The sequence below is a fragment of the Lissotriton vulgaris genome, chromosome 4_1 (genome assembly GCF_964263255.1).
Source record: "Lissotriton vulgaris chromosome 4_1, aLisVul1.2, whole genome shotgun sequence".
NCBI lineage: Eukaryota > Metazoa > Chordata > Amphibia > Caudata > Salamandridae > Lissotriton > Lissotriton vulgaris.
In genome coordinates, this window is record NC_141691.1 from 1,040,760,836 (window position 1) to 1,040,773,705 (window position 12,870).

At 47.9% G+C, this 12,870-nt stretch overlaps 1 protein-coding gene across 1 annotated transcript in view; it reads right to left on the reverse strand.

Moving 5' to 3' along the window:
• ADCY2 (adenylate cyclase 2) overlaps positions 1–12,870 on the reverse strand; it is a 3,890,318-nt gene that overhangs the window by 1,415,046 nt on the left and 2,462,402 nt on the right. The window lies entirely within an intron of this gene.

Below are 12,870 nucleotides of genomic sequence, written 5' to 3' on the forward strand. Positions count from 1 at the left end.
GCCATAAGTCGGGGTTGCCACGAAGGATTTCCTGAAAAGCAAATGCAATCAAGATTAGAGTGTCCCAGCAGTGCTCCCAGACCACGAAACTCACCCACAAACAGACGGAACCTTCCCTAAGAGCACCTAAAAGGCAAGCAAGTCATCAAAAACACAAAAAAAATTCTTACTGGGATTTGGGCCAAACCACTTTTATCCGGTATTAGAGCTTCCCAACAATGGTCCCAGAGCCGTCAACTCACCTGCAAAGAGGTACAACAACACCCCCACAAGTGCTGAGTCTTTGTTCATTGGGCGTAAACCAGCCCTCTGGTTTGATGGAAATAGGAGTCTGGAGGAGGAGGATAGAGGAGCATGTTCTTCTGAACTTGTGAACCTGAGGAATGCAGACTGCGGCAACTTCAAATCAATTAGCAAACCAGTGAAGACAGTTCTGCTGATGGGCTTGATTTTGTGATTATCTGATTAAAGTTTGAAATATATTAACTGTGCACAACAAAGAAAGACAGACACACAGGAATAAAAGTGAATAGGGACGAAAAAGAAAGTTATTGATTCGTTGTCTCATTTTCAGGGCTCGGTATCATGGCCCAGGAATAAGAATAAGGCTTCTTCATCATACTCTGCGAATTCATGCAGGGTGAGCTCAGTGTCACCTGACAGAGTAGAAATTCCCTCATCTATGTTGCTGGCCACCTCCTCTTCATCCGGCACGCTCTCTCGTACTCTGAAATCTGGTGGTATGAGGTGCTGATTCATCTTGATCATTGTTAACCTCTCCACATTTTTGGGCGAGAGGCGGCTCCGTTTGGGAGTTACAATGCCACCAGCCGCACTGAAAACCCGTTCAGAAGACACGCTTGCGAGTGGGCAAGACAAGTAGTTTAAAGCCAGGTTGGTGAGCTGTGGCCACAATTCTTTTTTCCCATGCCAATAGGCCAATGGGTCAGAATTAACATAGACCTCTGTTGAGTCATTCAGATAGTCCTTCACCATCGACTCAAGGTCCTCATCCAAGGTTCCTCCACTTTGCTTAGCTCTTGCTGTGCCTCTGACCTTTTGAGAACCAAACCCACGCAGAGCTAGCCAATCCTCTTCAGCCTCCAATGTTTCTGTTGTGTTTCGTGCAGATGATCCGGTTGCCGGTGTCTTTAACGGCTGAGAGGTCACTTGTGCCACAGCCACAGGTGCAGAAGTGGATTGTTTTGACTGGGGATGGCCTGCTGATGTACTGCCATTTCCTTCAATTTCCAGCCGTTCTGTTTCAAACCTCTTGGCTGACAAGGCTAGCCAACGTTTGTACTTTGGAACATGTTCATCATCAAAAGGAAAGAATGCTTGGCCTGCCAGCGCCTTTTTGTAGCGTGGATCCAGAATAGTAGCACAAATGTAATGCTGTTCTGAGTGGATCTTTTTAAGACGTTCATCACCTTGTAGGAGCTCTAATAATTGCTCAGCCAGAAGCAAAGAGTCTTGGTTTTTGCCATCTTTTTCAAACACAGAACACACCTCCTTCAGTTGGTCCTCCAGCATGTACAACAATGGGATAGCTTTTCCCAAATTAGAGTCCTCCTTGCTGACTGCACGCGTGAAGAACTCAAAAGGACGAAGCATGCGTGTCAGGCTTTGAACTATGTTCCATTGCGGCCCACCCATCCTCAGCTCCTCTGTACCCTCTGTAAGGAAATATTGATCGAGTTCCGTATACTGCTCATACAGACGCTCAAGCATGTAGAAGGTTGAGTTCCAACGTGTTACCACCTCCTGGATGAGTGCTTTCACTGGCATTTGACGTTGATATAGCAGGCTCCTCAGCTGCTTCCGGGCCTTAAAAGAATGGCTGAAATGCTTGCACATTTTTCCGCAGGTGTCCAATACACTGTACGCTGCACTGCCTTTATTACCCAAGAATTTTTGGACAACCAGGTTTATACAGTGCGCCAAACACGGCACTCTGAAATAGTAACCGTCCCTCATGGCCTTAACTATATTGGCGCCATTGTCCGTGGAAACATAACCAACCTTGCGCTTTAGTGGGGACAGGCAGTTAAGGACCTTTGTGTTAAAGACATCCAAAATGTTTTCTGCTGTGTGACGTTTCTCCAAACCAAACATGGCTAGTGTTGCATGTTTCCGAGCAGCTTTAAAAACAATGTTCGTGTCAACACCTGCGTTTAGCTTTGCTTTAGCCCCTGAAAAAGAGACCCAGTGTGCAGTGATGCACATGTAATCAGCGCCTGCGCCACTGGTCCACATGTCTGTTGTCAGATGTATAGTGTAAACAGCACTCTTCTGCAAAGCTGCCCCAATCACCTTCAGAACATCTTCATGTAGTGCTGGAACCGCAACTCGGGCAAAATAGAACCGGCTAGGAACCTTCCATTTAGGGCAGAGCGCTGCCACTAATTCTAGAAAACCAACCCCTTCTACAAAAGAAAAAGGGAGAAGGTCCAGAGCTAGCATTTTAGCCAGCTTAGTGTTATACAGACGCGTCATTGGGTGGTTGCGTTCATATTGCGCTTCTGTAAACAACATCTTTTTAATGTTGCCCTGGACCAAGGATTTACGGGATGATGATGATATCTTCGACCCAGTTACGCGCGCTGATGAACTTTTCCGCATTGATGTCTCACTCTCTCCCACACTCTTAGTGTGCCTCACATGGGGTGTGCTGCTGACAGGGGTACTGGGTGTAAGTGAAGTGTTTGAATCGTCTTCTTCCTCCTCGTCATCATCAGATGAAACAGCATTACGTGCAATTCGGGCTTCCTTGATCGCCTGTAGGTGCGCAAACCATTGGACAGCGTGCTTTCTTTCAAGATGACCTCTCTGGCCTCCGGTACCATAGTTGGAACCCAACTTACCACGACTAACTCGAAGCTTACAGATGCTACAAATGGCTACGGTTTCATTTTTTGGGCAAACACTAAAGAAGTCCCAAACTGCAGACTTGAAATGTCTTTGGGGGCCGGAGGAGGCGGCGATACTGGTGGTGGTGGTCCTGCTGCTAATGCCAGATGAAGTGGAGGATGTGGATTGCCGAACTTCAGTACGTTTTGCACTTTCACCACCACGAATTGAGGTCAAGGTGGATGTAGGTCCCTTCTTGCGAGTTAGAAATATGGAAGCGGTAGGTGTTGGAGTACTACTTAACTCCAAATCTAATGATTGTTGTAATTCCATTTCCATTGCCTCCTCGTCGACATCATCATCATCACGCTCAGCAGCTTCTCGGGATAGGGTCAAAATGTCTCTTTGCTGCATGCCCGGTGGGGCTGCAGTGACCTTTGTGATGACTGGCTCGTCGTCATCGTGAGAGGCTTCATCACCAGCAGTATCTGTCACTTCTTGTTGAGCCTCATCACACTCCATAGGTATGAGTTTTTCGATGACCTTCCTTTTACGCTTAGGTACCTTTGTCAGATCATGGTGTGCCTCACTCTCAGACCGCAGTGGTGGTTTCCAAGCTGGATCCGTATCATCAGAAGGAGGTGGGCTTGAAGAAGATGTAGACACCCCCCTTGATCTTTTCCTTGCTAGGGATGTGGAAGACAATGAATGATCATCAGGAGGAGTGGCTTCCAATGATACCTCGGCTTCATTGTCGATTTCCTGATGTGCCCCTACTTCGGGAGGAACAACTATTGTGGGCACTTGTGACCCTCCACGCACCTCTGCTTGCGCATCTCCTTTTGCTGCCTCTCCTTCCACATGTACTTGGGCGTGTACTTGCACATGGTGTTGTTGTTGCGGCTGTGGTTGTTCAACACTTGTCAGATGAGTTACAACAACCTGTGTTGATTCAGGGACATTGCTGCTACTTTCTTGCGATGAGCCAACATCACTGGTCGATGGTGATTGGAGAAGTACACTGACTGCCTCTGAAGCACTCAAGGGCTTTGACTTAAGTTGGCGTGGTGGTGGAGGCACTGAACCCAATGGAGCAGGGGTGCTGCTCCCAGCTTGGTCCCCAGCAGATCCTGCTGCTGCAGGCGTACTTTTTTTTTTGCTCCCAAAAAACGTGGCGGTTGGCACACCAGCCTCCTTGGTAACTTGCTTCTTCTGCTCCTTACTAGCAACTTTCTTGCTAGAGGAGCTACGGAGACCTTTTTTTGGGGCCATCTTCTTCAGAGCAGGTCAGACAGCAGGCCGCAGTTGCACGAATTGTAGAGTTGTCTGAGCCCAGACGTGACGTCGCGTGACGTTATGCTGCACACACACACCGCTGCAGGACTTCTTCCTGGCACTGGTGGTTCTCTTGAGTCTTGTGCACCTAAAAACAATGGAAGACAGATGAACATCAGTTCAGTTATACAGCACAAAAAAAATCGAAAAACACTGCAAAATCAGCACAATCCCAATCCATCCATGCCCTCCATGATGTTTAAGTTCAAGACAGCCCACAGAAAGACTAGGCCCATGCTAGACTCAAATACCCCTGGTGAAAAGGCCACAAGTACAGGCCCAAAAAACGAAAATCACTGAAAAATCAGCACAATCCCAATCCACCCATGCCCTCCATGATGTTTAAATTCAAGACAACCCGCAGAAAGACTAGGCCCATGCAAGACTCACTACCCCTGGGCATAAATAAAGGTTGAAAAGTAGGCAAAATGGTTGCAGGCCTAACAACAAAGCCTGCATTCAAAATGGCCACTTGCCTGCCAGCACATGGCCAGTGCCTGTAGCTGCACTCAAAATGGCCACCAGCCACATGGCCTGTCCCTCCCCATGAACACCCCCAAAAATCGAAAAACACTGCAAAATCAGCACAATCCCAATACATCCATGCCCTCCATGATGTTTAAATTCAAGACAACCCACAGAAAGACTGGGCCCATGCAAGACTCACTACCCCTGGGCATAAATAAAGGTTTAAAAGTAGGCAAAATGGTTGCAGGCCTAACAACAAAGCCTGCATTCAAAATGGCCACTTTCCTGCCAGCACATGGCCAGTGCCTGTAGCTGCACTCAAAATGGCCACCAGCCACATGGCCTGTCCCTCCCCATGAACACCCCCAAAAATCGAAAAACACTGCAAAATCAGCACAATCCCAATACATCCATGCCCTCCATGATGTTTAAATTCAAGACAACCCACAGAAAGACTGGGCCCATGCAAGACTCACTACCCCTGGGCATAAATAAAGGTTGAAAAGTAGGCAAAATGGTTGCAGGCCTAACAACAAAGCCTGCATTCAAAATGGCCACTTTCCTGCCAGCACATGGCCAGTGCCTGTAGCTGCACTCAAAATGGCCACCAGCCACATGGCCTGTCCCTCCCCATGAACACCCCCAAAAATCGAAAAACACTGCAAAATCAGCACAATCCCAATACATCCATGCCCTCCATGATGTTTAAATTCAAGACAACCCACAGAAAGACTGGGCCCATGCAAGACTCACTACCCCTGGGCATAAATAAAGGTTGAAAAGTAGGCAAAATGGTTGCAGGCCTAACAACAAAGCCTGCATTCAAAATGGCCACTTGCCTGCCAGCACATGGCCAGTGCCTGTAGCTGCACTCAAAATGGCCACCAGCCACATGGCCTGTCCCTCCCCATGAACACCCCCAAAATTCGAAAAACACTGCAAAATCAGCACAATCCCATTCCATCCATGGCCTCCATGATGTTTAAGTTCAAGACAGCCCACAGAAAGACTAGGCCCATGCTAGACTCACTACCCCTGGGCATAAATAAAGGTTGGAAAGTAGGCAAAATGGTTGCAGGCCTAACAACAAAGCCTGCATTCAAAATGGCCACTTGCCTGCCAGCACATGGCCAGTGCCTGTAGCTGCACTCAAAATGGCCACCAGCCACATGGCCTGTCCCTCCCCATGAACACCCCCAAAAATCGAAAAACACTGCAAAATCAGCACAATCCCAATACATCCATGCCCTCCATGATGTTTAAATCCAAGACAACCCACAGAAAGACTGGGCCCATGCAAGACTCACTACCCCTGGGCATAAATAAAGGTTGAAAAGTAGGCAAAATGGTTGCAGGCCTAACAACAAAGCCTGCATTCAAAATGGCCACTTGCCTGCCAGCACATGGCCAGTGCCTGTAGCTGCACTCAAAATGGCCACCAGCCACATGGCCTGTCCCTCCCCATGAAGACCCCCAAAAATCGAAAAACACTGCAAAATCAGCACAATCCCATTCCATCCATGGCCTCCATGATGTTTAAGTTCAAGACAGCCCACAGAAAGACTAGGCCCATGCTAGACTCAAATACCCCTTGTGAAAAGGCCACAAGTACAGGCCCAAAAAACGAAAATCACTGAAAAATCAGCACAATCCCATTCCATCCATGGCCTCCATGATGTTTAAATTCAAGACAACCCACAGAAAGACTAGGCCCATGCAAGACTCACTACCCCTGGGCATAAATAAAGGTTGAAAAGTAGGCAAAATGGTTGCAGGCCTAACAACAAAGCCTGCATTCAAAATGGCCACTTGCCTGCCAGCACATGGCCAGTGCCTGTAGCTGCACTCAAAATGGCCACCAGCCACATGGCCTGTCCCTCCCCATGAACACCCCCAAAAATCGAAAAACACTGCAAAATCAGCACAATCCCATTCCATCCATGGCCTCCATGATGTTTAAGTTCAAGACAGCCCACAGAAAGACTAGGCCCATGCTAGACTCAAATACCCCTTGTGAAAAGGCCACAAGTACAGGCCCAAAAAACGAAAATCACTGAAAAATCAGCACAATCCCATTCCATCCATGGCCTCCATGATGTTTAAATTCAAGACAACCCACAGAAAGACTAGGCCCATGCAAGACTCACTACCCCTGGGCATAAATAAAGGTTGAAAAGTAGGCAAAATGGTTGCAGGCCTAACAACAAAGCCTGCATTCAAAATGGCCACTTGCCTGCCAGCACATGGCCAGTGCCTGTAGCTGCACTCAAAATGGAAACCAGCCACATGGCCTGTCCCTCCCCATGAACACCCCCAAAAATCGAAAAACACTGCAAAATCAGCACAATCCCATTCCATCCATGGCCTCCATGATGTTTAAGTTCAAGACAGCCCACAGAAAGACTAGGCCCATGCTAGACTCAAATACCCCTGGTGAAAAGGCCACAAGTACAGGCCCAAAAAACGAAAATCACTGAAAAATCAGCACAATCCCATTCCATCCATGGCCTCCATGATGTTTAAGTTCAAGACAGCCCACAGAAAGACTAGGCCCATGCTAGACTCAAATACCCCTGGTGAAAAGGCCACAAGTACAGGCCCAAAAAACGAAAATCACTGAAAAATCAGCACAATCCCATTCCATCCATGGCCTCCATGATGTTTAAATTCAAGACAACCCACAGAAAGACTAGGCCCATGCAAGACTCACTACCCCTGGGCATAAATAAAGGTTGAAAAGTAGGCAAAATGGTTGCAGGCCTAACAACAAAGCCTGCATTCAAAATGGCCACTTGCCTGCCAGCACATGGCCAGTCAAACAAAAAGGGGGAATGCTGCACTGTTCCTGGAGAAGAAAGGAGAGGAAGTGGGGAGGGTTTTCCTGGCGTGACCAAGGGTGATTTAGTGATACCCTGGGGCATCCATTATGTTGGATGTAATTGCCTCACACACCCCGAAGAGTGTCATGCTTCATCATCGGCGGTTGCTCCTCGTCGGCGAGGCGGTGCAATCCCCGACGGGCACACCTCGAAGAGGGGCTCTTTGGCGGAGATCTTTTTTCCAACTGCCTTTTGGTGAAGTGGGGGTATGTGGGCAGGGTGGTGTATTCCTGTGAATAGGTAATTAAAATGTAACAAGGGGTACCGGAATGGATTTTTATTCTGGGGGTCCCCTGGCTACTGTTAAAAGGTGGGGCTAGTTACCTAGGTGTCAACTAATTATGTTGTGTGACCCTAGGAGAAACTAGAGGTGCTTGTGGTCAACATGTTTCTCGCTAATGGTATGTTAACCGCGATTCTTCAGGACCAAAGTGAAAACAACAACATGCTAGTATCATATGTGTTGTGTTTGTTACCTTAGTGGATCCTCCTATGCCTACTAGTCAAATGATGGAGGCCACATGAGTGGTCGGCGGGGCAGAACTGCAGAGTTGAGCCCTAAGAATGTGGCTACAGTCTTCTGGTTCCGCGTTTCTTGACCTACCCTTGACCGCCGAGCTCGAGCTCGGTGGTCCAGGCCTCCATGGCCTCCATGATGTTTAAATTCAAGACAACCCACAGAAAGACTAGGCCCATGCTAGACTCAAATACCCCTGGTGAAAAGGCCACAAGTACAGCCCCAAAAAACGAAAATCACTGAAAAATCAGCACAATCCCAATCCATCCATGGCCTCCATGATGTTTAAGTTCAAGACAACCCACAGAAAGACTCAGTCCACCCACCACTGAGTACCCCTGGGCAAAAGGCCCCAAAACAGCCCAAAAATCGAAAATGCCAAAATTTTAGTTGCAGCAACTGTAATGCCCCAAACAAACTTACTTGTAAAATTTCTAATCCAACAGTGATCCAAAGAAAGTCAAAAAGGCCTCAAATCCAAACATCCAGCAGCATTCACAAAAAGTAATCCTTCCAGCTCCAGATCCAAATGAAAAGTGACCAGGAGATGGACAAAGCACTGGGAGGAGCCTGCTGAACAGGAACAGGAAGTTGAAGACTGTGGGGCACTTCCTTCCTCCCACCCCCCTCCCCCCCTGACAAAAAATGGACTCCTCGCTAAAAAAGTGCAGGCAAATGTCAACCTAAGGAGTTATTCAGATAAAAATCATCATTTCTAGAAGGTTTATGCTGCTTGCTGGTGGATTTCTTGTGCAGAATTGCAAATTTTATATTTTCGCTCGCCGCATCTCAAATCTCGCAATTGCAAAGTACCGCGAGACGTGATCTCGCCGTACTCGCGTTGACAAACTCTCGCTGGCAATCCGCGATGACGTTGCGCGCTCGCCAATTCCCGCGGGATCACACAGCAAGATCCAAAATGACGCAGCACTCGCAAACTATCGAGAAAAACAACCCGGCAAACGATGATAAACGCCGCGCGCCGCAAAAATTGTATCACCTAGTCCGCGCGCCGCAAAAAAAATCCGCTGCGTGCGAATTTGCGGATTTTGCGGGAAATTCGCAAATCTCGCGGATTGCGAATTTCCCAAAAATCCGCAAAATCCGCGAGCGAAACGGATTTTCCGCCCATGCTTTCTGTAAAGCATATTCTGGCCTTAGATGAATGTGGATAACTCCTATCTGTACCCAGCTGGGAACCAGAAAACATGCTGTAGCTTAACACATTTTAAAATCTGATGGAAGACCTCTATTCGCGTGTGCGCTCGCAAAGTTTTTGGGCCAAATGGGGAGAGTAAGAAGGAAGGTCTAAAACGAATTCCTCATTTCACCCACTAAGCCGAACAGTATGAACCACACTGGGTTTACCTAGCAGGGAACTTAAACGAGCACATGCGATGAGCAGACGATTGAATAGACTTTATTGTCATGGATGTCAGGTCCCCAGAGATCGAGAACATTTTTAATCTATCAACTAACTGTGAAGTTTTAACTTGTATAGCTTTATACGATTCATATTTTTATGTAATATGTTTTATAGATTGATCAAATGTTATTTTTTTAAAGGAAATAATTGATATCTTCTTTCAGCATGTAAACTTGGTCGGCACTAATGCAACCCTCCTCATAGCATCTTATTGCTTTACTGTCAAATATTTTTGACGTAATGTGATGGTTTGATTATGATGTATACATACACTCTGAACTTTTATGGTCTAACGACCGAAATAAGGTTTTGTGATGATGACTTAAGGCAGAGGTCTTCAAACTTTTGTAGGTTGAGCCCCCCCAGCTGAATTTTTTTAGATGTTGGGCCCCCCACCACCTGACAGAAATTCCAGGACTCGACCGCCACGCGCACATTCCGGGCATACTCAGCGAATAACATTCAATACAATAAGAGTGTTTAGTAAACTGCAGGTTTGGGAGTGGGTGTGGTGAAATGACAGAGGCTTATTGCACAGCTCAAAACACCACTTTCCAAGATAAAATGTGTGCAAATTGTTTTTACTAGGATGCTTTGTTTTACACATAATTTTCATTTGCATAACATGAGTGCATTGTCAAGGTTTAGCACCGGGTGGGTTCTTCAACCTACAATGGTCAGTTTATTTAATCCCACAGCCAGACTATTCATGTAGGGTTTCAGTAGCCTACTCAATTGCGTAACATGCATATGGCAGTACCTGATAATCTTAAGAGTGTGCCACTTAATGAATGAAATATTGGTCACCAAAGGTCAAAGAAGAGGGAACAGACAAGGAGAGCTACTGAGAGCTACTGTGGTGCTAGGAGAAATCCAAAGACAGATGTGAGTCAAGCTGCAACCTCGGTCGGGGAGAACCGGGGATGGAGAGGACACAGGCGGTAAGGAATGCTAGGGCAGGGTTCCATTAAGAGTTCACTTGGGAGAAAACTTTAGGCAAGAAATTCACTCCAGTGGTACAGGTCAGTGCTAATCGTGCAGGAGAGAGAGTCTTCAGTGCACCATACTGTCAGTGGGGAAGCACCCCTGCTTCAGCCAATGACATCTGCGCGAATCGAAGTGGCAGCACCAGAGCAGGGGTGACAAATGGGCATCCCAACTGATTTGTGAATGGGAAAATAATTTGAAATCCGACAAATTGTCAATTCATAGTGGGGTCGCAAAGCGACCTGCCTAATGAATATTTAAAATATATATTATTTTTAATATTAATCAAGCAATGATGGGGCATAGTTGTTTTTCCGTAATGGCCCTGTGTGCCTCAAGGTTGTTAATCCGTTACCCAGTCGCCAACGCATAAAAAAGTGAACTTCCAATTTCCTCATTCTAGCTTTTTGCCACAGAAAAACACGTCACATGGTGTGATGGAAACCATTAATTAAGCAGCACATATGAATACGGTAATCTCTCATTGGGAGTAAAATCTTGCCAGCCTTTTCCTGATGGGCCCTCAGTATTATAGTGCTGAAGACATGGAGGATGGGCAGAATAATGTTAGCATGATCCTTATCCTCCAGATCACCTGGGTCACTTTGATGAGGATAATGGAGAAAGGCATTTAGGCAAGCAGTGACTCCAAAAATGTTTTTCAGGTGCCTGGTGTATAAACTGTAAACAACATGAGTTACCGTGAGTTATCAGAAGCAGTGCCCCTACGATGGTGTGGACGGTTGCTGACAAAATCAAATATACAGTGTAAAATATATGTCACAAAATAGGAGGTAGGCATAGTATTTCTCAGTTTCAGTCAAACGGTTTTCTACCAGAATATCTTCTTTGGACGTTAGGTACAAATACAGAGTCTTTGATTTCGCAGCTATTTTTATGACTGTCAGCAGACTAATACCAAGTCGCAGATAATTGAGAGGACAATAGGTAAATCCAATGCAGGGATTTTTTGTTCAGAGTGTGAAGGATTGGATGACAGGATCAATCACTTACACGTCTCCTCTGGGAGAAAACAAACAAGTCAAAGATTTAAATGAAGGGTGGGTTGCCTGTGGTCCAGCATATGAGGAACTTCCATTCACTCTGGTTTAGCTGAACATTGCTGAGTCTGCTCTGTCACGGTAATCAAGGCTGCCGCTGTCCTTTACAGCACCCCTTGGTGCAGCCCCAGGCAATACATTACACATCCTCCGGGTGCAGCCCATGGCTGTCCATTACAAAACCCCCGGGTGCAGCCCAGCGCCGTCTATTACAGATTCCACAGGTGCAGCCCATGGCCGTCCATTACAGAACCCCCGGATGCAGCCCAGCGCCGTCCTTTACAGATTCCCCAGGTGTAGCCCAGGGCCGCCCATTACAGAACCCCCGGGTGCAGCCCACAAGTCAATTACAGAACCCCCGGCTGTAGCCCAGGGCCATCCATCACAGAACTCCTGGGTGCAGCCCATGGGCCAATTACAGAACCCTAGGGTGCAGCCCAGGGCCGTCAATTACACAACCCCCGGGTGCAGCCCATGGCTGCCCATTACAGAATCCCAGATACAGCCCAGGGCCGTCCATTACAGAACCCCAGGGAGCAGCCCATAGCCGTCCATTACAGAACCCCCAGGTGTAGCCCAGGGCCGACCATTACAGAACCGCCGAGTGCAGCCAAGGGCCGCCTATTACAGAACCCCTGGTTGCAGCCCAGGGACGTCCATTACAAAATCCCCAAAGTGTAGCCCTGGGTAACTGTTATAGAACCCCCGGGTGCAGCCCAGGGCCGACAATTACAGAACTGCCGAGTGCAGCCAAGGGCCGCCTATTACAGAACCCCCAGGTGCAGCCCAGGGCCGACCATTACAGAACCGCCGAGTGCAGCCAAGGGCAGCCGATTACAGAACCCCTGGTTGCAGCCCAGGGACGTCCATTACAAAATCCCCAAAGTGTAGCCCTGGGTAATCTGTTATAGAATCCCGGATACAGCCCAGGGCTGTCCATTACAGAACCCCCGGGTGCAGCCCCGGGCCGTACATTACAGAACCCCTGGGTGCAGCCTACAGGGCCAATTAAAGAACCCTCCAGATGCATCCAAGGGCCATCCATTAAAGAACCCCCGGGTGTGGCCCACAGCTGTCCATTACAGAACCCCTGGGTGTCGCCCACTGCTCTCCTCCACAGAGCCCCCAGGTGCAGCCCATGGCCATCCATTACAGAACTTCTGGGTGCAGCCCAGGGGTTCATTACAGAACCACCGGGTGGAGCCAAGGGCCATCCGTTACAGAACCCCTGGTTGAGGCCCACTGCCGTCCACTGCAGAACCCCCCGGGAGTAGCTCAGTGCCATCTGTTATAGAAACCCCTGGTGCATCCCTGGGCCGTCCATTAAGGAACCGCCGGATGTAGCCC